This window comes from Mesoplodon bidens (assembly GCF_964165515.1).
Source record: "Mesoplodon bidens genome assembly, chromosome: Y".
In the NCBI taxonomy this organism is placed as follows: Eukaryota; Metazoa; Chordata; class Mammalia; order Artiodactyla; family Ziphiidae; genus Mesoplodon; species Mesoplodon bidens.
The window spans coordinates 1,936,238-1,961,895 of record NC_138180.1 but is presented as its reverse complement, the minus strand read 5'-3'; the positions used below and the strand labels follow the sequence as shown (position 1 = coordinate 1,961,895).

Below are 25,658 nucleotides of genomic sequence, written 5' to 3'. Positions count from 1 at the left end.
GAATAAATGGCATGCATGCACGAATAAGCAAGTCGGCGGAAGGGCTCTGTCCCACTTTCTTAGTTTTAGGATCCCGCTCTACCCTGTCCCACCCCACTCGCAACAAGCCCGGGAGCAAATTGGGCAGAAAACGACGCGAGTCACAGCCCCACAGCCAGCGAGCTGCTACGGCAGGGCGATGCCGAAGGGGGCGGGCCGGAAGTGACACACCCACTTCCGCCTTCGCCACACCAGCACTTCCGGATTGGAAGGCAGGTGGCCACGCGTTCGGAAGGTAAGTGAAAGCGCCTTATAGTTGCTCCGGCTTTTTTCCCAGTTGGCGTGTCTGAGCCGAGAGGTGTGTGGCTGCTGTCTTCACCTCCCCGGAGGCCCGCCTTTGGCCCAGGTCCCCAGGGATGAGGGTGGCGCCTGTTTTCTCCGCAGCCGCTCCAGGCCCCTCCACTCGGGAACCTCTCGTTCGTTCCTCCCTCTCAGCCCCGGAACGCCCACCTCGGGGCAGAGCAGGGTCTCCAGGGCACCCCAAAGTGGGGAGGGGATCGGGACCAGGCTTGGGCACGTCCCTGAAAGGCGGGAAGTGGTATGTTCCGAATAAGTGTGAGTAAATGTATATCCATACATATCGAATGCCGGGGAATCATTTGGGAGCCAGACGGACGAGAAGATCCCAGCCCTTAGGAGGCCGGTTCTGTCCCAACGGAGCGAAGTGCAGTAGGCAAGCAGCTGGATTGTTGAGAAACATTGTAACGAGAAGGCGGGACCCAGAAGTGATAAGAGAAAGTGAGTTTCAAACTTAGACCAGTTATAGCGCAGAAAGGTAACGGAGGAAAGGCATTCCTGGGGAAATGAGATGCTTTTGTAAAGTCCCTGATAACGAGAAGGATCACGGTGTATTCTGGGAACGGAAAGAAGACAGGATGTCTGAAACCCAGGGAGAAATGAGCGGTGGAGGGGTAGGCATGGACTAGACTAGCTCATGAAGGGCATGGTAGGTCTGTAAGGATTTGGAACTTTATTTTAAGAATAATGGAGGGACTTCCCTGGTGGTGCAATGGTTAAGAATCCACCTGCCGGTGTAGGGGACACGGGTCCGAGCCCTGGCCCGGGAAGATCCCACATGCCTCAGAACAGCTAAGCCTGTGCGCCACAACTACTGAAGCCTGCGCTCCTAGAGCCCGTGCTCTGCCACAGGAGAAGCCATGGCAATGAGAAGCCTGCACACCACAATGAAGAGTAGCCCCCGCTCGCGGCAACTAGAGAAAGCCCACAGACAGCAACGAAGCCCCAGCACAGCCAAAAATAAATAAAATAAAATAAATAAACTTACAAAGAATAATGGAGAAGCCATAAGAAGGTTTTAGTGGGACGTGACTATATATTTAAAACGTGGTGCTGAGTTCAAGAGACCAGAAGGAGAAGCATAGAAGGTATTTACAAAAAGAAAGAAAGAAACTAATGGAAGGTAAAAATACTAAAAGGAATTATCTGCTCTGTTCATTGTTATTGAGAGATCCTGAGGGAATTCCCTGGTGGTCCATTGGTTAGGACTCTGTGCTTCCACTGCAGGGGGCACGGGTTCGATCCCTGTCAGGGAACTAAGATTCCGCCAAGCCACGTGGTGCAGCCAAAGAGAGAGAGAGAGAGAGAGAGAGAGAGAGAGAGAGATCCTGAAAGATGGGCCAGGAAAGTATCTCTTGAATTTAGTGGCTCTAAGGTCATAGGCACTCTAACTAGAGCAGTCTCAGGGGGCGTGTCTTGGAGATGGAAGCTGCAAAGAAGTGGGTTAAGAAGGGGTTTCTGTGCATCTCTGGGTGACACCAGGTAGGAAGGCCTTAACCAAAGCTCCTGTTGCCTCCGTTGGAGGTGAGATCCTGAGGCTGGTAGTTTTGGCTTATAGGTATCAGTCCATATGTTTGTTATTCCCCATCCTTCCAGCTAGACAATTCTTATAGTTTCTTGACTACCGAGGAGAAAGTAGGTACCTTCTGGTAGAAAAGGTGCTTAAGCATTCAGACTTGAAAGACCACTGACACAGAGAGGTCTCCAGGATCTGTTGTTAAGTGAAAATAGCAAAATGCAGATCAGAATATACAGATGCTGCCTTCTCTGTGAGAAAGGAGGGAAAATAAGGGCAGATTATTTTGATGTTTGAACCATGTAAACGTATTACCTTTAGTATTACTTTTAGTCGCAGAGAAATAAAATCTTAAAAATTGAAACCCAGAAGCAATACGGAGCAAGGAGAGTTGTAAGATGTGTTTGTAAAATTATATTTTTAACCATGTCTTTTGTGAAGTACATTTCTATTCCTGTACTTAAACTCCAGGATGCACGTGCTCTGTATAAGAATTGACATTGGAGCCTTATTAAACTTCATTCCAACTTATTGCAGAACTTGGACATTTTGTTGGACACTAACAAGGCCCATTCAGCCTCTTTCTCAAAGATGCGATCTACTAGTTTGAGGTCAGTGGATACTTGATGTTCCCGCTCTGAACCACAGCTGGGCTAAATGCTACAAAAGAAAAATAGTTTGCTATGAAAGTATAGCATTTGGGGAATGGACCAAGCTCAAAGGGTCAGGAAAGGTTTCTTTCTTTTCTCTCTCTCTCTCTCTTTTTGGTAAATACTTGAAACAGTATGTTTACATCCTTCAGTTGCTTGTTTTTACGCTTGTATTTTTTAAAAATAAATTTATTGATCCATTTATGGCTGTGTGGGGTCGACGTTGCTGCCCGCAGGCTTTCTCTAGTTGCAGTGAGCGGGGGGTTACTCTTTGTTGTGGAGCATGGGCTCTAAAGCAGAGGCTCAGTAGTTGTAGTGCAAGGGCTTAGTTGCTCTGTGGCACGTGGCATCTTCCTGGACTAGGGCTCGAAACCGTGTCCCCTGCACTGGCAGGTGGATTCTTAACCACTGCGCCACCAGGGAAGTCCTTAATGCTTATTTTTCAGTGAAAGGAGTCTGTATTCTTGTTCTGCCCCTTGCTTTTTAGAAAGTGAACTATTTCAGTTCACTTTAAAAGAGTAGACAAATAAGAGTAGACAAAAATATAACAAATACCCCTGTACTCGTTACTCCAGTTAAGAAATAAAAGATTGAAGATATAAGAGTAACTGGCTCTCTACTTGTCCCTAATCCCTGAATTTACCAGTTATATTCCCTATGCTCTATTCATAGTTTTACTACATATGTATCCATTCAGAAAAGATACATGAAACGATTTTGTGTTTTGAATGTAACATACATGGCATCATCATGTATGTATTCTCTTAACTCAATATACACGTCATCATAACATTTATATTGTCTTAACTCAGGATGCATGGTATCATAATGTTTATATTCTTTTAAAGCTTTCTGGAAGAAGCGATGCTCAAGCCAAGCTCTGAAGGATGAAAGGAGGCAGGGAGGGGTAGGAGACAGCGGAGAGCGGCCCAGAGTGAGGGAGTCGTGATTTATAAGACCTCAAGCCAGGGAAAGGATTGGAGCATGTTTGGGGAACCGAAAAAAAAAAAATAGTCCCGTGTAGCTGGAGCAACAGAGTTTGAGAGGAGAGGTAGAAGATGAGGCCATGGGGGAACAAGGGCCCGATCATGGCAGAGCACTGTTCTCAATTAACTATATTTTTTCCATATCATAAAGGCAATGGAACCAGACAAGTGAATTACAGTGAGCTTGCTACACATTTAGAATAATGGAAAACTTATAATCATGATTCCAGGCTTGCCATTTGTCCTGCAGTTTCGTTTTTGTGTGATTTTTTTTTTCCTCCTGAGGCTAATGTTTAAAATGCTCTGCAAAAAGAAACCATGTGGTTCTGTTTCCCTATAGGAGTAAAATGGAAGGAGGATCAAGCAGATTGGAAACCCACACTCCAGTTTTCGTCTAGAAAAAGATCAAGCATTCTGTACATAAGGAGAGACATGGGAGGCATCCCCATGAAAGATTCAGAGACTCCTCCCTGGCAAAGAAACCGGCTGACATAACTAAGGGTAAAAAAAAAAAGAGAAAGGATGCCCAGCATCTTGTTTCTTCTGCTTTGAAACAATCAGAAATGTGTGATGAGCCTGAAAAGACCACTTCTATACCGAAAAAGAATAAAAAGAGAGGAAAATGTGCTTTGGGAGTCTATAAGGAAACAGGTATTGTGTACATCCTGGTGGATAAAGAAAACATTGTGGGGGCTTCCCTGGTGGCGCAGTGGTTGAGCGTCCGCCTGCCAATGCCAGACACATGGGTTCGAGCCCTGGTCTGGGAGGATCCCACATGCCGCGGAGCGGCTGGCCCCGTGAGCCGCAATTGCTGAGCCTGCGCGTCTGGAGCCTGTGCTCCGCAACGGGAGAGGCCGCGATAGTGAGAGGCCCGCGCACCGCGATGAGGAGTGGCCCCCACTTGCCACAACTGGAGAAAGCCCTCTCACAGAAACGAAGACCCAACCCAACACAGCCATAAATTAAAAAAAAAAAAAAAAAAAAAGAGCTGGTGACACGTACGTGCGCCGAGACAGCGCGAATTGGAGGAAAAAAAAAAACTTCAATATGTTACCAGAGTAATTCAAGGTAAACTACAAATAAAGGATAATTGAGACAGAATTAAAAAAAAAAAGAAAACATTGTGAACACACCCAAGAATTTTAGAAAGCATGTCGATGTCATTTACATTGATGTAAGCAAGCGGCAAAAGTCAACAAAAGGGCCTGAAGCACATTTAGTTACTAAGTCACGTGAAAATGAGTCAGAACTGCATGATAAAGTTCGGGGGAAAAAGCATAAAAAAACATCGGAGGAAAGTCAGGTCCTGTGATGCTGTCCAGGAGAGTCTGGGTGCAAGCATCACCCTGCCCAGATCAGAATCCCAAGAGCAGGAACCCCAGCCTCCCATGGGCCAAGAAGGTGAAATCGCACAACTACCAGTGTCTGCAGATCAAAGCAAGTCTAAGACAAGAAAGAGGAAGCGTCCAAGTGACCAGGAATTCGAGGCCTTGCCTGCGCCTGAGAGCGCTGAGAAAATATACTCAGAGGGATCTCAAGTGATTGGTGAGGTCGGGACTGCAGGGGGCAATCAGGAGTCCAGTGGCCTTAAGAAAAAGTCTAAGAAAAGGAAGAGAAGATCTTCTGTTGATACTGCCGTGGCACCTGCTGGTGAGTGTTCAGTGCTCAGGACGAGCTCTGAGGACACGCGCTTTGATTCAGTGGAAGGTACTGGTACCTTGATTGAAGAAAGTGTGAAACCCAGGCCACAAGAGGAGAAACCCCAGGCCTGTTCGGAAGAGGTGCAGAGGTAACGTGTGGGTGTAGAGCCTTCTGATGGTGTGCGTCTTGGGTGTGAAGTCTGCCCGTTACCTCTTTGTTCAGCACGGCCATAGGAAGTGGCAGAAATCATAAAGAGATAGACCATCGAATGTATAGGATGTCGTGCACATTTAACTGAGTAACTTGGCAGGTACTTTGCGTTCTTCATGTACAAAATAAGGCAGTTACAGTCTGTTTTCACTAAGAATTATTCCAGCCCTGAAATTCTATGTATAAGTTTAAAAAGAATTTTAAGACCCCACAATTACCTTGTCTATATGTACAGAGAGAGGAGAAAGGATCAGAGAACTTAGAATGCCACAGAACAGGAAAAAAACTTGACTTAGGGTTCTCCCTAATAAAAGAAACTTAGATATCGTTCTTTATATAATTATCATTTAAGTATACTGGCCGATGAGTAGATGCAGGAATTTTTTTGAAGCACTTTATTTCAGTTCCTGGGAGTTGGGACAGGTTTTCTCCCCTTTTCTACTCTGTGACGTTCTTACATTTGCTAGATTGTCCTGGCTTAAAATAGTTTCACATAGAAGTTAAATGGCAGAGGGCCCAACTCACATCATCCTCTGTGCCCTCTCTTTGGGGACATTTTTAGATCACTGATAATGATGCAGGAATGTTCTCGGCCTGTGGTTCTTAACTTGTATGGGGCTGTGGACCTGTGAAAGCTGTTGACCCTTTGCTCAGACAAATGCGTACAGTTTTGTTTTTGTTTTTGTTTTGTTTCAGTTTCCTGTCTGGGTGGTTAGCTGATGCCCTTGGCTAAGAACACCTTTGCACATCTGGCAGAAAGTCTGTGGGAATGAATTAGTGATAGATACATAGAAGACTATGTTTTCTTTATACTGCCAAGGGGAAAATATGTGGCCATTGTTAACTGCAAGGAAGCAATTGTAACGATGTAAACCCTGAATATTGACTTAACTAATTAGTAACCATTATTATAAAACGACTCTTTGGTGGGGGGGAGGTGTCTTGAGTATCCATGGGTGTAGAAGAGGGCTGAGCTTATGAGGAAGTCAATATCTGAAACAATACAGTTGAGAAATAGTAACATAAGCAATGCCTGGTGGAAATAGGGCTTAAGGCGACATGTTTACCTTCCAGGCAGCCTCTGAGGTGTATCCAAGTTAGTAAAGCTACATTAAAGAGTTCAGACATCACAGACGGAATCAACTCCAAGATCCCTTCCAGCTTTAATGCTGTCGTAGTCAAAGGGAGAATCACTGTAAGGAAAGAATCTGAAAGCCATTAGGGCACGTGACCTGTCAGTGTTAATCAATCCAGTTTTTCTCCTTAGATTAGAACCCACAAATGAAGAAGAAAGCAATTTGGAGTCGGCTAAAGATCCTGAAACGAAATATTTATCTGAAGATTCGAGAGATTCAGATAATTCAGACGTGGATTTGGATTCCACTGTGAGGCAGCTCCAGGAGTTCCTCCCTGATATCAAGGAGAGGGCTGCCACTACAATTAAGTGAATATATCGGGATGACTTGGGACGCTTTAAAGAATTTAAAGCCCAGGGTAAGCTTGTGGGACTTGAATATTTGTTGAACTTTTCTATATGCGTAACTAGCCCTGACTTTCTTTTGTGAGTGGTTCATATTTATAGATTCACAAAGAGCATCCCTTAGCTACTTTCAGCTTTATCTCCTTCCAGAATCATTATCTGCACTGTAAAATTACCAAACTGAAGTGCACTAGTTTTCCTCCTCTGTGCCCAACTTCTGGTAGGGGAGGCGAGGAAAAACGGGACTAATGGATCCAGGTGATCCACAGACTAGAAGATCAAGCCCGGAAGAAGAGGGGGAGGAGGTTAAGTGGTTGAGACACTGGGAGGGGGGCACAAGTGTAATCAAATTAAAACACGCATATCAACATCATCAGCTTTGATGAGGTGTAATTTCAAGGATATTAATTTGAGGGTGAGCTGGTTGTAGTGGGCATGGCTTCAGGCAACACCCAGCTTGGTCTCCTTCTTGATTTCACTGTGTTACAAGAACCTCCCAGAAAGCTTATTGGGTTTCAGAATGAACTACAAATGTAAGGTTGTGTACTGCAAGTGATAAAAGATTTTTAAAATAAGTTTAAGATTAGGAAAATGTACTGTGTAATGCAGTCAATAATAAGGAGACTTGAGTGCTTTGAGTTATGACGAGGAATAGAACGTAAATTGCAGTGACATTGTCCCCACCTCCCCCCAACATATATTCGTAGAGAATATACATGTTCATGTTTGTGCCACCCAGTTCCCAGCACTGCCTTGGGGGGAGGAGGGGCAGAGGATAGTGAAGTGGGGGGGGGGCGCTTCTTTTAAACTTTTATTTCAACACTGTTTGAATTTTTAATGAATATCTATTACTGTTAATTTATTTCTTAAATAACTGTGTAAAAAGGAATTGATGACACAAGAAAGGTCACATTGGAGTAGGATGGCCAGGGAAGACTTTGGGAGGACAGTGTGGCTTTGGCCGAACTCTGCAGGAGAGCCAATGTCAAGGGCACAAGCAGGGGCTGCTCCCCGATAGGTGGGGAGGAGCTGACGGGTGCTGTTGTGATTGCTAAAGACAAAACGGTGGTTCGCTTTCATTCATTGTTGACAGTTGTGTACCTTTTTCTCCTTCCCCAAATCCTAGGTGTCGCTATTAAATTTGGCAAGATTTCCGTGAAGGAAAATAAGCAGTTAGAGAAAAATGTGCGAGAATTTCTGTCTCTGACAGGAATCGAGAATGCAGACAAGCTGCTGTACACAGACAGATACCCAGAGGAGAAATCTCTAATCACCGACTTAAAAAGAAAGTACTCGTTTAGATTGCACGTTGGTAAGTTTAGAACTGTGGCCTCTTTGACCATCTGCAGCCTTCCAGCCTTGCACAGATAACCATGGTGAGTATTGAACACAATGCCTGGCCCGTCCAGTACATGCAGTGCATGTTAGCCGCTGCTACGTTAATAGTATTTTTATTGCCAGCCTATACGTTCAGGGATTTGGAATGTGTTCACGTCTCCCAAGGATAGTGCTTTTACAGATTTTCTAACAAATTAGATGATCAGCTTCCAGCTTTCCTACTTGGTAACAATTACGGTTTTGGTTTCTCTTCTTGACCTCTATTGTGTATTTTTTGCATACACTGCACAAAGTACTCTGGTATACACCAGAGTCTCAGACGTTTTTTTAAGTAGAGCCATTTTTGCGCTTTGAGCTGGAACCCTCCTCTTGGAGGTATCCTGGGGAAGTTAGAAGGTCACGAAGCAATGTAGGTTTGGACTGGAAAAAAAATCTCTCTTGAATTTAAAGAGGATAATTTCTTAGGTGAAATGCACAAAGGAAAACAGAACAGTGAGCCCCTGCTGGGGGATCCTTTCATCTTTAGAGTGGCAAAGCAGGAAGAAGCTTATTCAATTGCAAAGTTTTTTTGTTTATCTTATGGGGAGCTGCTGGAGTGTGTCCTCCACCTCCAGATTACGGTAAAAGCTCTTTGCCTAATAAGGGTCTTTTCCGTGAATTTAGCAGAACAGAAGCTAGAGCCCCTACATACTAAGCATCTAGTTTCCAGAGATGGCCACGGAAACTGGGGATTTTGTATATCTGCTCCCCAAGACGGCTTTCTGCAGGACATAGGAAACCGCACCCTCCACCTGGGGTCTAGGATAGCGTGTGCTGTAAAAAGGGGCCCTTCTGGGTTTCTTTTATAATTGCGACTGTGTTTCATGCCACGCTCCGGTTGTCCCTCTGACCACCTCTCTTCCGACTTTAGGTAAGGGCATTGCCTGGCCCTGGAAACTCATATACTGTCGAGCAAAGAAGATGTTTGATGTCAACAATTACAAAGGCAGGTAAGAAAAAACTTGAGCAGAGCATTTCTCTAGTCTTTGCTGATACTGTAAATCAAAACGTACACAACAAAATCGTGAAGAGTTTCGTGTGTGAAACCAGATGTGCCGTCAGGTGTATGTCTCCAAAGTCCCTTTCAGTTTCCACCTCTTGAATAAATCTTCTGTCATCTTCCCCTTTCTAAATCCCTGGCTTTTACTTTATGCTGTCAATTGTAGCATTCTCCACGCGCTGCCTCTTAGCGTCACCTGTGCAGTTTTCTCGGCAGTCTCCTAAGTTGTAAGCTCCTTGCGAACCCAGACGTTCCTTCTCAGTGTGATGTGTGCCCTTCAGCACTGAGCCCAGTGCTTTGGGTTTTCAGTAAATATTTGAAGGTGGGGGTGAGCATTTGTGTGAGGTCATTTAAGTGTGATTCGGTAACATCAATGCAGAGCTTCATGTGGCGGTAGCCTTTCTGTCCTCCCTTTTTTCCTAAATAAAATACCCAATTATGTTCTGTTTCCAACATTCCAAATAAATCAAATGTAGACTGAGCGTCAGTGGTGGGTAAGCACTCTGCTTAAGGACAAAGGGATGAGGGAGAAAGCATCAGCTCCTACCCTTGAGGGCCCAGACAGCCACCTAGGGCTCAACTACTGATCTCACTTCCAGGAGGCAGATGGAGTGAATCTGTCACGGCCAGTTGGGTCCTACTGAGCGCCGTGATCTTGAATCAGGACATAGGTACTATCAGAACGTAACATTGATATGACCTCGGCTTCTTTTTAAAAATTTTTACCAAAAGAAATAAACCGGAAGTAGAGGAAAGGCGCCTCCACACAGACTGAAACCTGCCCTCTCTTTTTCCCAAGCCCCCGCCATGTACTTTAAGGAAATTCACTAAGGGTGACATTTTAAGTGGGACCAAAATGATGCTTTTGGTAAATGAGTGAGGTAACCTGTTTTTCTACCTGTTACATCACTGTGGGAAATGGCATTTTTCAAATAATGAAGGTCTGTCATTCTGATAATAAAGTTCATTCACTGGTACCATATTACTTGTGTTGTGCTGACCATTTACCCTTAAAGTATGTTTCCAACTTAAGGAACTCTTAAGTGAAAAAACCATAGAAAGTCAAAAATCAAAGAATTGTAAGGCTCCAAGGGGCCATGGAGGTCAGTACACCTGTTTCCTCATTTTCGTACACTCTGTTTTTCTCTCATGTCCTCTTTTTTGTTGCTTCAAGGGTACTTTTAAGTCTTGTTTTAAATCTCAGGAAGACCCTGCTTGCCTTATAAAGGAAACTGCTAAAAAGCTTGATTCTTAATGGTGAAGGATTTCGCATCTCTGTTCACCATGCTCTGCATTTTAGATCCATTTCTGAGAATGCTAGGATCTTACTGTCCCCCGGTAGTTGTGGATCATCCTCATTAGAAATGGTTAGTATTTTATTAGGGCTGCTTTTGTGTTGCATTAGTAATAACATAAACTACCACTTCTGACCCCTCTTCCTTCCCACCAAAAAGGAATTATAAAATGTCATAATGATGGCTTTTTTCCCCTTAAACATTTAAGATGTTTAATCTCAAAATCTGCATATATTATAGTGCACTTTAGTTCTTTTCTTTTAATGTATTTGCTTTTATGTGGGATTGCTGCCTCTTAACTTCCTTAAACTGTGACCGATTTGTGCTAAGGCATCTGTCACATCTTTTATTTTTGTCTGTGTTCGGTCTTTGTTGTTGCTCACGGGCTTTTTCTGGTGGTGGCGAGCAGGGCCTACTCTTCGTTGCAGTTTGTGGGCTTGTCATGGCGGTGGCTTCTCTTGTTGTGGAGCATGGGCTCTAGGCGCACGGGCTTCAGTAGTTGTGGCTCTCAGGCTCAGTAGTTGTGGCGCACAGGCTTAGTTGCTCCACAGCATGTGGGATTTTCCCAGACCAGGGATCGAACCCATGTCCCCTGCATTTGCAGGCAGGTTCTTAACCACCGCGCCACCAGGGAAGTCCCTGTCTCATCTTTATTGAGCATCTGTTGTCTGTCAAGCATTACCGGGTTCCAAAGTGTAGAAAACTGACAGGGTCCCCACCCTCCGAGGACTTCCCCTCCAGAGCTGTGCTGTCCATCCATGTGACCACCAGCCTCATGTGGCCATGGAGCACTTGAACTATGGTTAGTCCAAGCTGAGATGCGCTGAAGAGTGAAGTATACAATGGACTTAGAAGGCTTGGTGTGGAGAAGAGAGTGTAAAGTATCTCATTCATACTTTTAGGTTCGGATTACATGTTGAAATGGCTGCATTTTTAGTATATTGAGTTAAACAAGATATGTTATTAATTCATTAAAACTAAATAAAATTAGGGACTTCCTTGGTTGTCCAGTGGTTAAGACTCCGTGCTTCCACTGCAGGGGGTGTGGGTTTGATCCTTGGTTGGGGAACTAAGATCCCACATGCCGCATGCTGCCGCTAAATAAAACCCCCAAACACATGGAAGGCAGAGTGGAATGGTGGAAAGTGGTCCTTGGTGATTTGACTGAGCTCCTGGATTAAGCTCACCCTAGGGCCCACTTGTATCTGGACTTTTCAATTGCCTGAGCCAATAAATTATCTTTAAAAAAATTAATAAAATTAATTTTCACCTGACCACTAGAAAATTCTAAATGACATCTGTGGCTCATATTTCCATTGGCCAGTGGTGGCCTAGACGACGGGTCAGATAAACCAGGGAAGCCACGAGCGTACAGTTGCCAGTGGTGATGGGGGCAGTGAGAGAGCAGCAGAGTGTCCTGTGGGAGAGGACAGCAGGACACCTCCAACCAGGTGGTCAGGGAAGCCCTCTCTGAAGATGCACCATTTAAGCTGCTTCTGAAGAGCTTGCAGGAGCTTTCCAGCGGTGGAGGGAGGCCATTCCCAACACAGGTCCAGAGGCTTCGAGGTGAGAAAGGCCGATAAGGCCAATAGGGTTGAACTTAGGGAGCACCGAGCTTTGCAGGCACAGTCAGAAGTTTGGGTTTTATTGTGTGAAGCCTTTATGGATTTGGCTGGGGAATAGCATGATCAGATTATTTGTCCTGGCCTCTGTGTAAGTGAGCCAGGGACTGCGGTGACTGACTTACAGGATGCTCATGGTTGTGATGCCGAGACAGGAAGTATCTGGGCTCAGGACCTTGGTAGGACTGCGCTGAGCAGGTTTCCTGACAGCCCGCCCTATACAGCTTCTCCCAGCGTCGCAGCGTGCTGCAGTGAGAATAGTGGTTTTAAGCTTGTGGTTAACGCTTAGCTGTGATCTGTTTTCCCTTCCTCTAAGGTATAGCAAAGGAGATACCGAGAAGCTAAAGATATACCAGTCCCTCCATGGAAACGACTGGAGAAAGATTGGCGAGATGATGTCTGGAAGTAGCCTCTCTGTGGCCCTGAAGTTCTCCCAGATCAGCAGTTGTAAGTCGTGGTCTCTAGAGCCCACTTTGGTGAACAAATCAGCCCACAGTGGCCCAGGGCCCAGGCATCACTGCAGGCCTGTCTTCTGAGAGAGTCATCACTCTTTCAGCCATTCTCTTACTGATTCATTTATTTCTTCATGCATATTGATGCAGCCTTTATTCACCAGACTGATTTCTGCCACACGTTATGTCAGTAGCTTTCAGTGTGACTCCAGCTGCCAGGTAAACTGAAACCCACTCAGCCGGTGGGCAGGAGAACCTGGGCCACCAAGGTCCTTTCCCCCAGGTGACCAGGGAAACCATCAAAGGGAGGGCCTGTTAGTCAGGGACGTTTCCCAAAGCCAGTGTCAGTCGTCTCTTGTCTGTTCTCTTCTTTCATAAAAAGCTTCCTTGGTTATATTCTTCACCTTAAAAAGTCCCCAGTTGCTTTCAGAAGACAGTCCTTAGTGGGTGTTAGCTTCAGCCCAGAGGCTCACATGCTCCGGCCCTGCAGGCAGAGCCGTGCAGCGGGTCCCAGCAAGGCGTCTGCATGTCCGCACGTGGTAAACTCTGAGGTGGTGGAGACCACGCCTTTTGTGCCACCAACTCTGGCCACCGGTGCCACGCGAAGACTCAGCACAGCCAATTCTGCCAGTTTCCAAGAAGTAAAGCAAACATCTGGATTTGCACGTGTGTGTGAAATCAAGATCTTTTTTTTCTTGGGACTCTCTTTTTTAAAATAAATTTATTTATTTATTTATTTATTTATTTATTTATTTATTTATTTATGGCTGTGTTGGGTCTTCGTTGCTGTGAGCGGGCTTTCTCTAGTTGCGGTGAGCAGGGGCTACTCTTTGTTGCAGTGTGCGGGCTTCTCAGTGTGGTGGCTTCTCTTGCTGTGGAGCATGGGCTCTAGGCGCGCTGGCTTCAGTAGTTGTGGCGCACAGACTCTAGAGCGCAAGCTCAGTAGATGTGGCACATGGGCTCAGTAGTTGTGGCTCGTGGGCTCTAGAGCGCAGGCTCAGTAGTTGTGGTGCATGGGCTTAGTTGCTCCATGGCATGTGGGATCTTCCCAGACCAGGGATTGAGCCCGTGTCCCCTGCGTTGGCAGGCGGATTCTTAACCACTGCCCTACCAGGGAAAACCCTCTTGGGATTCTCTTGATTTTTAAATATTCATCCAAATTGTTATTGGGGAAATAGTAACAATAACATTCTGTAGGCCAGATCGAAGATATCTGTAGCCTTCCAGCTTGCGGCCTCTTCCTTAGCATGACTGTGAGCATGTAGACAAGAAGAGCGAATCATAGAAGCTTTTGATGCCCTGCACCAAGGACTGGCTTTAGGAATTTACAGGTGCTGGGACTTCCCTGGTGGTGCAGTGGTTAAGAATCCACTTTTCCACTTCAGAGGGCATGAGTTTGATCCCTGGTCAGGGAACTAGGATCCCACATGCTGCAGAGCAACTAAGCCCACACTCTGCATCTAGAGAGAAACCTGTGTGCCACAACGAAGGTCCTACGTGCTGCAGCTAAGGCCGAACACAGCCAAATAATGTTTTTTAATTAAAAAAAATAGCTTAATGAGTGCAATATGTAAAAAAAAGAAAGAAAAAAAGAAATTCACAGGTGCCTTCATCAAGTACTGTGGTGACACCATTGTAGCTGTTAATTTCACTCCAGAAACTCTTGGGGAGAGTTATTTATATAACATGAAAGTCGTTTGGTTATTCTCTTTCCACTAAATGTTTGGGAACCTCACAATTTCTTGCAGTAGGTATTACTCTTAGAAACAGGAAGAACAGCTTTCTCGAAGATAAAAAAAAGATTGCATTAAGAAAGGATTTTTTTTCTTTGCAGTTGGTTGTGTATGTGTGTGTGTGTGTGTATGTGTGTGTGAGTGTGATTGGTCCTTAAAAGGAAACTATGGCCACTTTCGTAGTTTCATTTTGATTTGCATGTAACTGATAGTTTTTTTGGTTTTGTTTTGTTTTGTTTGGCTGCGTTGGGGCTTCATTGCTGCGCGCGAGCTTGTTCTAGTTGTGGCGAGCGGGAGTTACTCTTTGTTGTGGCGTACGGACTTCTCATTGCCGTGGCTTCTCTTGTTGCAGAGCACGGGCTCTAGGTGCGCAGGCTTCAGTAGTTGTGGCATAAGGGCTCAGTAGTTCTGACACGCGGACTCTAGAGCACAGACTTAATAGTTGCGGCGCGTGGGCTTAGTTGCTCCCCGGCATGTGGGAACCTCCTGGACCAGGGCTCGAACCTGTGTCCCCTGAACTGGCAGGCGGATTCTTAACCACTGCACCACCAGGGAAGTGCATAACTGATAGTTTTATGTTTGTGTAATTGAGATGTTGCCCATTGTCTTCTGAAAAGTGTCTGATTTACCTTTTTGTTTATAAAGGCTTTATTTTGGGCCTTCCCTGGTGGTCCAGTGGTAAAGAATCCTCCTTCAGATGCAGGGGACGCTGGTCGGGGAACTAAGATCCCACATACCGCGGGGCAGCTAAGCCCGTGTTCCACAGCTGCTGAGCTCACGCACCCTGTAGCCCATATGCCACAAACTACAGGGGCCATGCACCACAACTAGAGGGAGAAAATTCACACGCCACAACTAGAGAGAAGTCCGTGCACCATAACAAAGAGCCTGCGCTGCAACAAAAGATCCCACGTGCTTCAACAAAGATCTCATGTGCTGCAACTAAGACCCAACACAGCCAAAAAAATAAAGAAAATAAATAAATTAAGGGAAAAAAAAGACTATTGTTCTAGAGCAGTTTTGGGTTCACAGGTAAAGTGAGAGGAAGGTACAAAGACTTCCTACTTATCTCCTGCCCTACACATGCACGGCACACCCCCATTCTCAACACCCCCCAGCAGAGTGGTCCATTTGTTACAATCCGTGAAGCTACCTTGACACATCTTAACCCCCCAGAGTCCACAGTCCACATTAGGGTTCACTCTTGGTGTTGTAGCTTCTGTGGGTTTGGAGAGATGTCAAATGACAGATACCCCTCATCATCATTTTGTTGTTAATATTGTGTTTGAAAGCAAATAGATGAGCAACTTCAAGACCATCCTTTTATGTCAACAGAAAGAAATCATGGTGCTTGGAGCAAGACGGACACCCAGAAACTAATCAAGGCTGTTGAAGAAGTGATTCTAAAGGAAATGTCTCCCCAGGAGCTAAACGAGATGGATTCTAAACTCCAAGAGAATCCTGAAGGTCGCCTGTCAGTTGTTTGGGAAAAACTGTACAAAGGCATATCCTGGGTAGAAGTGGAGGCAAAAGTGGAAACCAGGAATTGGATGCAGTGTCAAAGTAAGTGGTAAGTTTGAGGCTTCTTACATAAATTTCAACAAGAAGCATTCCCTGCCCCTCTCTCAGCAACTTCCGGAGAGGGGTGGACTGCTGAGGTTACTAAGAATATCTGTAACGACCACGTGGAAAGCCTCACAGTAGGTCAAGAATGATCCTCTCTAATCCGCTGCTCCAAGCACTTCAATATCGAAAGCTGATTTAAGTTAGCATTTAACCACCCCTGATTCATTGTGTGGCTTCTTCATAAAGAACTTGGACCTTTTTATTCTATTTATTTATTTATTTAATTGAAGTAGAGTTGATTTACAATGTTGTGTTAGTTTCTGGTGTACTAAGTGATTCAGTTGTGCATATATATTATTTTTTTTGATTCTTTTCCAATGTAACTTATTACAAGATAGTGAATACAGTTTCCTGTGCTGTACAGTAGGACCTTGTTGTTTATCTATTTTATATATAGTAGTTTGTATCTGCTAATCTGCAATTTCAAATTTATTCCTGCCCCCTTTCCCCTTTGGTAACCATAAGTTTGTTTTCTGTATCTGTGAGTCTGTTTCTGTTTTGTAAACAGAACTTGAATCTTTTTAATATTGAATATTGACTTCTGATTTCTTCACTCTGTCCCTTTCTTCATAAAACAAGATTGTTACCTATTTATAGCATGAAAGAAATACAAAATTAACGTCTGGATATTTAGGAGGGAAATCACAAGTGTAGTGATCAGTAATACCTCCACCTTTTTACTTGTGCTTTCTAATTCAGCAGTTCCTCTGTCTTCATCCAAAGCAGGGCAGTCATACTCTTTCATCCTAGAACATCTTTAGGTACATCCATCATGAAGAAGTAGTTTCGGTCCAGATGCTGCTGCATGTTCTTTGCCCAACGTAGCTTTTCCCAGCCCTGGAGGGATTCCGAGCTAACTTTCAGCTGCAACATGACAGCTTGAAGCAGTGGTTCTACAGCCCACGACCCAGGTCTCCTGTATAAACGGGGCTCCATCATCCTGCATAAAGGGGGCTCCGTCATCTTGACCATTAAAGAAGAATGAAATCCAGAGTGGGCATGTTGTACGTTAAAAGCAAACTGCTAGATTATACTGAGTATTGTTTATATACCTTACAGTTCTGCTGTAGAATATTTATCTTACTAGAAGACTACCCTCAGGAAATAAGGACAGATAATGTTTTGGGGGGGAAGTGTGTAATATGGAGGAACCAGAGCCCTTTCTACCCCTATATCTTAGGCTTAAAAAAAGGAGTGGGGACTTCTCTGGTGGTGCAGTGGTTGAGAGTTTGCCTGCCGATGCAGGGGACATGGGTTCGTGCCCTGGTCCAGGAAGATCCCACATGCCGCGGAGCGGCTAGGCCTGTGAGCCATGGCTGCTGAGCCTGTGCATCCAGAACCTGTGCTCTGCAACGGGAGAGGCCACAACAGTGAGAGGCCTGCGTACCGGAAAAAAAAAAAAAAAAAAAAAAAGGAGTGGGGGCTTCCCTGGTGGTGCAGTGGTTAAGAATCCGCCTGCCAATGGAGGGGACACGGGTTCGATCCCTGGCCTGGTAAGATCCCACATGCCGTGGAGCAACTAAGCCCGTGTGCCACAACTACTGAGCCTGCACTCTAGAGCCTGTGAGCCATAACTACTGAGCCTGTGTGCCACAACTACTGAAGCCCACCTGCCTAGAGCCCGTGCTCTGCGACAAGAGAGGCCACTGCAATGAGAAGCCCATGCACCGCAATGAAGAGTAGCCCCTGCTCGCCACAACTAAAGAAAGCCCACGTTCAGCAATGAAGACCCAACACAGCCAAAATTAATTAATTAATTAATTAATTACTTTTAAAAAAGGAGTGGGTTATAAAGCCTCGGTTGGAAGATGATATGTCAGTGTCTTAAAAAGGAAATGATGAAGGGGAGCCGTGCTTCAGAATCAGCATAATTAAATAACATGCAAGGGTTCTTTTTTAATTTGAAGAAAAAAGTAGGAAACTTGAATGCTGAGCATAGGTTTACTTCATGAAACATTGAAATGGCATCAGCGGGTACATTTCAAACCAGTGAACATGGGCGGCTATTAGTAAAAACTCTCAGTTTCTCTGTGTGTGCCTCATGTACCTCCCTGCTCAAGAAAGTAAATGTCACAGCTCATGATCTGTCCATCAGATTGTGACAGATTTCACTCTTCAAGAGAAGCACTTTTTAAATATTTTTAATTGGGCTGCTTCTCTCATTAGGAACTTCAGGGAACCCTTTCCCTCAGCCTTGAACTTGGGGCCTTAGAGGAATCATGGAGTCATTGATCACTTTAGTAAATCTGTGTAGTTTGGTGTTTCAGCAGCTATAATGGTAATAAGAGCAATATCTCTCTGTTTGATAAACAAGCAAAAATAAATTGAGTCTACACAGCATCCTTTAGCACCTGCAAGCAGGCTTATTCTTTTTTTTTCCTCCCTTTTATTATACTGTTTATTATGGAAATTGTGTAACACACACCAACTTAGAACTCCTTGTATCCATCACTCATTTTCAATAACCATCAACTTTCTATCTCTTTATTTACCCTCTCCCACTTTAAAAAACTTTTAAAAAGGTATATTCTTGATGGTGGTAAATCTTAGCTGTGATGAGTTGCAAAAGTTATAAAGTGGTTCTGAATAAGGACAATTTAAATGAGGAAAACAAAGGACATTTTAATGGAAACTTTACCCCGAAAATAAACTGTTTTTCTTTCTTTCAATGTAGGACGGAAATTCTAACCAAGAAGAGGACAAATGGTCGGGACGTATACCGGGGACTTAATGCCCTACAGGCCAAGATCAACCTCATTGAAAGGTACAGAAATAGAAAGTGACGATATTTTACCCGTTTTCCTCTCTAGCCAAAGAGTAATTGTTAAACAGCAGAATCTGCAGTAAGATTACCACGGTTCATATTCCTGTTCCAGCACTTTCTACGTGCATGACCTTGGATGTGTTTCCTGCCTTTCTAGTTCTTGGTTTGTTCATCTTAAATGAGGATGATAATAACAGTACCTGCCTCTTAGTGTTATTGGCCGAAGAAATGAAATAATGCATGCAAAACGTAGCATGCACTCAATAAACATAGCTCTTTGAGTCTTTAAGGCTTTCACATAGACATTGCTTACTTCTGTCCATTGGAAAATGGAGGTAAATACTTCAGGCCGAGCCCTACTGCTCTCTAGCATGCATTAGTTGGCGTCACTGCTGCTTGGTCTTTACTTTTGTCTTTGAGTTCCTGGTCCGTGCAGAGTCCTCCCTCCCCTGATCGACAGGGAGACACAGAACTGTTTTACAAAGACTGCGAGTCTAGTGGACCTGGCCTCATGTCCAATGAGGAACAGCAAAGAGCAGAAGAAACCTTTGGATTCTGGCCGCCCTGTCCAGCTTCATTATTCTTGCGCTCTGTCAGGAAGCCTGCTTCTCCTTCATTGGTGGGCTTCCTCGTTCTCCACGCTGGCCTGGCTGGGGTTTTTCTCCTCTACCAGAGACAGCAGAGACTAGCAGAGCCAAGGAGGGCATCTCACGTCAGGCTGGCCTGGGTTCCAATGTGGGTACCACCTATGAGTCATGAAACCTTGAGCCAATGACCCGAGCTCTCAACCCTGATTCCTGGCCTGTGGAAAGGACATAATCCCCTAGCTTCATCAGGTGGTGTTGAGGGTAAATGGATTAGTGGGTATCAAGGTCTTAACCCAGTGTTTGTCACTTAGTAAGTGCTGAGTACACATGTATACTACTCTTGTGTGTCTACATTGAATGGTGAAGTTGTGTTTTTGTTTGTTTGGTTGGTTGGTTTTTAATATTGTATTTATTTATTTGGTTGTGCCGTGTCTTAGTTGCAGCAGGCAGGTTCATTAGTTGTGGCATGCAGACTCTTAGTTGTGGCATACATGTGGGATCTAGTTCCCTGACCAGGGATCGAACCCGTGCGCCCTGCATTGGGAGTGTGGAGTCTTAACCACTGTGCCACCAGGGAAGTCCCTGTGTTTTTTTTTTTTTTTTTAATTGAAGTATAGTTGATTTACAATGTTGTGTTTAACCTTTGCTATACAGCAAAGTGACTCAGTTATACATATATATATTCTTTTTCATATTTCATTCTTTTCTATTATGGTTTATCACAGCATATTTAATATAGTTCCTTGTGAAGTTGTGTTTTTTACTAGGCTTGGTGGGAGATGCAAAGGGCTCAGGAGGAGGAAGGGTGATTTTTTGGTCTGTAGCTCAGCCCAAGACCTTGGGCTGACCTTGGGTTAGCATGCCAGTGACACTGGGCCTGTGTAACAGGGGAGCTGGAGCAGGGGTGAACACGCTGAGGCCTTCCAGCTCTTAATATTCTGTGAGCCCATGAAGATGTGGATCCTGTTGATTTTTGGCTTGAAAACTTAATTTTTATTTTTTCTCATAGGTTGAATGAAATAAATGTGGAAGATGTTAATGAAATAGACTGGGAAGATCTTGCTAGCACCATAGGGTAAGGCCATTTGTTTAATATTAATCTAATGAAAAAATCAGAGAGGAGTTCTAATAAATGCCTCTCAGATTTGAAGAACAGGACTGAAATTCCTGCTGCTTATGGAACTCATCTATAAATTGTATTTGTGTATATATGTATTGGGAACACCCTGTCTACGTACCAGACCAGGTAAATCAGACCAGTCCTCCCTCCGCTCCAACCACCACCTCCACCCCAAGACACCTGAGAAGAGTGAATGAAATGTGTGCAGAGTCTCTTAAAAGCTTCATGGAGCACACCAGCTATGACTGGGATGAAGAACCCATGGTCCCTTTGCCCATAATTAGCCTTTTACCATTTGCCACATTGACTTTATCATCCCTCCCTTTCCCGCTCCCTTCTACAAGGGAATAGAATTCTTTCCCTTAACCGTTTCAGTGTTAGTGGTGGACGCCATGTCCTCAGCAAGGCTGTTATTCTGCATCAGCACAGTGATCGTACTGAGGGCACCTGACACTGATGCACTACTATTGTCTAAAACACAGCCCCCATGCAAATTTCACCCAGCGTCCCAGTCCTGTCCTTTATAACACTTTCCCCCTGATTTAAGATCCAGTCCAGGATCTGTCTCCTTAGAGTCTTCTAAACAGCAGAGTTGTTCTGCCTTTTCTTTTCTTTTTTTTAATTATTGGAGTATAGTTGATTTACAATGTTTCAGGTGTACAGCAAAATGATTTCTGTTATAGATTTTTTCAAATATATTTATTATCTTATTTATTTAATTTTGGCTGTGATGGGTCTTCATTGCTGCGCGTGGGCTTTCTCTAGTTGGGGCGAGCAGGGGCTACTCTTCATTGCGGCTCGTGGGCTTTTCATTACGGTGGCTTCTCTTGTTGAGGAGCACGGGTTCTAGGCGCGTGGGCTCAGTAGTTGTGGCTCGTGGGCTCTAGAGCACAGGCTCAGTAGTTGTGGTGCACAGGCTTAGTTGCTCTGCGGCATGTGGGATCTTCCTGGACCAGGGCTCGAACCCATGTCCCCTGCAGTGGCAGGCAGATTCTTAGCCACTGCACCACCAGGGAAGTCCCTCCGTTATAGGTTATTACAAGATATTGAATATAGTCCCCTGTGCTATACACTAGGTCCTTGTTGTTTATCTATTCTATATACAGTAGTGTGTATCTGTTAATGTCTTTGTCTTCTACGATGTTGAAATTGTGGGAAAATACAGGCTAGTCATTGTGGAGAACTTGCCTCAGCTGGGGAGTTTGTCAGACGCTTCTTCACTGTTAGATTCGGGTTTTGTATTTTACACGGGAATCAGTCACGGGGGAGGCTGTGTTTGTGTCACCATGTCACATCCCATCATGAGGCATGTGGTTCTGATTTTGATCCCCTGGCTCTGGCGGCCTCTGCCACACTGCCCCACTGTAGAAAAGTAAGTTTTTCTCTTGGTGAAAAGAAACGGCCACGGGGAGATATTTTGAGACCACATCAAGCTCCTGTTCCTCTTCGGATTTGCCTCAGTGGTTTCGGTGTGCTGTTCCTTTGCATTTCTCCTCTGAGGAGTGAGATTTCATCGGTTGTCACTGTCTGTCTTCATTGCTATGGTCCTTGCATTTTCAATCAGTTCCTGCCACTGGAGGAGAGGCCATCACTCTGAAGACCTGAGTTCACTGCTGGCCAAGCAACAGAGAGCTGGCTGGCAAAGCACAGTCCCTCTAAGCAATGCAAACTGTTGAGCATCACAGGGCTCAGGGGTTGGTGGGCTTTGGGAGGTGGGGATGTTGAGGGACTGTCTGGCCTTTAGTTCGGGAAGGGTGCTGAGGGGAACAGGGCTGCCACAACCTGGCTGCCTTTCAGAAACGTGGCTGCTGGCGTGAGGTTGTCACTGATCCATTAGGAAGGGTGTAAACTGGTTCTGCTGGTTAGTTATTTACACCTTGGGATTATGGACAAAGAACAATCAGTCCTTTTTTTTTTAACTTGGAGAATTGGAATCTTTTCGTGGCAGGCCCTGTTGGGAGTCACAGACACATGCCCACGGTTCCAAACCCTTTCCTCTTCTAGCTCGTCTCAGGGGTGGGGCACCAGCTCTTGGGTGTGGGTCCCTGAGAGGGGAGGGTGTTAGGGGCTTTGAAGGAAGGCTGTCCTGCTGTGTACCCCACCAACTCCCATCCTAAGAAGTATTCATGTCGACAGCTCCCTCCCTTTGTAATATCAAACCCCTTTTGAAAAATCTGACTTTTCCAATAAATGTTTGTGTATCTTGTGACATTGCCTCAGATCACATTTCTTAAATTAAAATGGGTTTTTAATGATTTTAAGTAGAATTATATACTTAAATATTGATTGTTCTGGTTAAGGTTTAGAAATCTCAAAGCTGTAAAACAGACATCATGGCATCCAGTCAAATACCATTGGAAATAGTACATCCTCAAAGTTTTAATAACGAATTAAAACAGTGAAAATAATTAAATTAGAAGTTCGATCTCTTCAGGTTCGTTAAGCCTCCCTTGTGAATTGTTTAGGCAGGATTTTAAAGAAAGCATCTCCACGTAATGAGATGTAACACCTACTTCGTTTGAAAATGTCCAGGTCAGTTATTGTTACTTCTTGAAGCCTGAGCTTTGATCTGCAGAACAACCTGTGTGTGGGGCGCTGTGGGAAGAGGGAAGGCATAGATGCCCTAGATCTTGGGCTTTGCAGTCAGGTGGACCGGGCGTCAAGTCCTGGGACTCTGCTCCTAATTTAGCCAGCCTTGGGCAGGTCATTCCCTCACTTGCCTCTGCGTCACGGTTTCCTCATCTGCGCAGCATTGTAACAGCACCGTGATGAGGACGACAGCAAGGAGACAGTGCGTGTCATGCCATGCACACGCGGCGGGCAGCTGCTGCCATGAAGAGGCAGAGAGAGCCCAGCCATCTTGTACTTCCACATACCTAGCAGATCCAGTTATTCCCACTAATCATATAACAACTAGATTAATTAATTACTGAAACAAATATGCCACACTTTTGTGGCTTAGGAAATGAGTGCCCAGGAAGTGAAGTTAGTGATTTTCACTTTAAAAAAATATTTAAGATGTGGTTGTTTCCGTCCTACTTATTGTAAATGAAAAGTGGATTTGGCTCACCAGAATATCGTAAGCATCCACTTTATTTAGCTTTGTAAAGTAAAAAATCCAGACCCCTGCTTTTGCATTGTGACAAATATATAGTTAGCCTGAAGGTAGTGGTTAAGAGTGTAGGATTTGTGAAATGTTGCCATTGGCAGCAACACGGATGGACCTAGAGATGATCATACTAAGTGAAATAAGCCACACAGAGAAAGACAAATAGCATAGGATATCAATTATATGTGGAATCTTTAAAAAACTGATACAAATGAACTTACTTACAAAACACAAATAGACTCACAGACATAGAGAACAGACTTATGGTTACCAAAGGGTTAGCGGGCGGGAGGTAGGGGGATAACTTAGGAGGCTTGGATTAACATATACACACTACAGTATGTAAAATACATAAACAATAAGGACCTACTGTATAGCACAGGGAACTATACTCAATATCTTGTAATAATCTATAATGGAAAAAAATCTGAAAAAATTATATATATATATATATATATATATATATATATATATATATATATATATGTACAACTGAATCTTTCTGCTGTACCCTTGAAACTAACACATTATAAATTAACTATACTTCCATTAAAAAACACTGATATCAAAAAAAAAGAAAGAAAAAAGTAGAATTTGGAGTGGACCCAATTGAAGTCCCAGCCCTTCCCCCCTATTCACTGTAAGATCTTGGGCATCTTCTCTTGGGTTCCCCATCTCCAAAACGAGGGATAAGCATAGGAGGCCCCACACAGAGTGGTCGTGAGCGTTATTTGTTGCTCTGCGGAGAGCCCTCAGGGTGGGGCTGAAGACAATGTTAGCATCAGCCCCTGTGAGCTAGTGTTACACCTTGTCTTCTCAACTGGTAGTTTAGATTATTCTAGTTTAGACAGAATCCGTGTTGTTGTACTTCTGTTTTTCTTCCTTTTGTGTGTGTGTGTTTAACCAGATGAACAATAGCTTTTCATACGTGTCTTATTTTTCTCACATGTGTAGACATGAGGATTAAGAAAGCTGCTTAGGTCTGTAGACCACCCCTCAATCAATGCACTTAGTACACAGGACTGAAATGATTAATTTTTAAACTGCCACTAACTTTTTGACACCTTTTCCTTTCTAAAGGGGTGTTCCTCCATCTTATGTCCAAAGTAAATTTTATAAGCTGAAAGCTTCCTGTGTTCCGTTTTGGCAGAAGAAGACTTTTCCAGGTCAGTATTTTCGATATCTGAATAGTTAAAAACGCAGCATATGGGGACACACGCTGGTAGTGTGACCTTGGGTAGTGACTTTTGGGAACCTCAGATTCTTCAAATGGAAAATGGTAAAAATTGGCAAATTATAACCCCTACCTGACAGGACTTTCAAAAGTACTAAATGAGATAATGAGCTTGAGAAGTGTGGTCACCAGGCCGCCGGGCGTTTAGCAAGCACTGGGTGAGGAGCTGCGAGTGCTTCTGGATTGCACAGCACACATGCTCACACCACATGCCTGCACACCCACTGATCCACAAAAAACTGGAGGTACAGTTTCTTCTCTGCAGCCATTTGTAGGTGGTTTACATATGTAATTCCCAAACCTGGACTATCGGAGTCAGTTGGGGAACTTGGGAAAAAAGATACATACCTGGGTCTCATCCCAGACCCAGTCGATCCTAGTCTCTAGTCTGGGTCCAGAGGCTAGATTTTTCTCTAACAAGCTCACAGATGAGTCGCCAGTGGCCTGCCCAGCATCATTGTTTGGGAACCACTGGTTCGGGTAACACTGCACCCTGCAGTGTGTGACAAAATGCTCCTTGCTTTCAGCGGACAGCACTTCCTGGGTTTGAATCCTGGCTTCGCCCTCCTGACTCTATGACTTTGGATGAGCTTCATGTCTTTATGCCTCATTTGAAACACGGGTGAACAATAGTGCCTACCTCATAGCATTTTTGAGAGGATTGAATGAGTGACTATGAATAAAGCAGTTAGAGCCAGGTCTTGCACACAGTAGTGCCAGTAACAATGCATTGTCATCATCTGTGCCGTCCGTCCTTTGACCTTGGGAAGAGGCTTTGTCAGATCATCTCAAGATTCAGTTTCTTTTCTTTAGAGATTATAGACTACCTTCATGAGACTAGTCTACCGTTGCTTAAAGAAAAATTAGAGAAGAAGATGGAGAAAAACGGGACTGAGATCCAGACTCTGGCAACCCCCAAG

General features: G+C 44.4%; 1 pseudogene across 1 annotated transcript; it reads left to right on the top strand.

The window, feature by feature from the left end:
- Positions 1–623: 623 nt before the first annotated feature.
- On the top strand, positions 624–25,073 carry LOC308609652 (transcription termination factor 1-like; annotated as a pseudogene). The gene is made up of 10 exons: positions 624–777; positions 4,604–5,277; positions 6,607–6,833; positions 7,946–8,131; positions 9,068–9,146; positions 12,430–12,560; positions 15,634–15,868; positions 18,599–18,688; positions 20,285–20,350; positions 24,585–25,073. The product of its transcript is annotated as a transcription termination factor 1-like (transcript).
- The last annotated feature ends 585 nt before the right edge of the window (positions 25,074–25,658 follow it).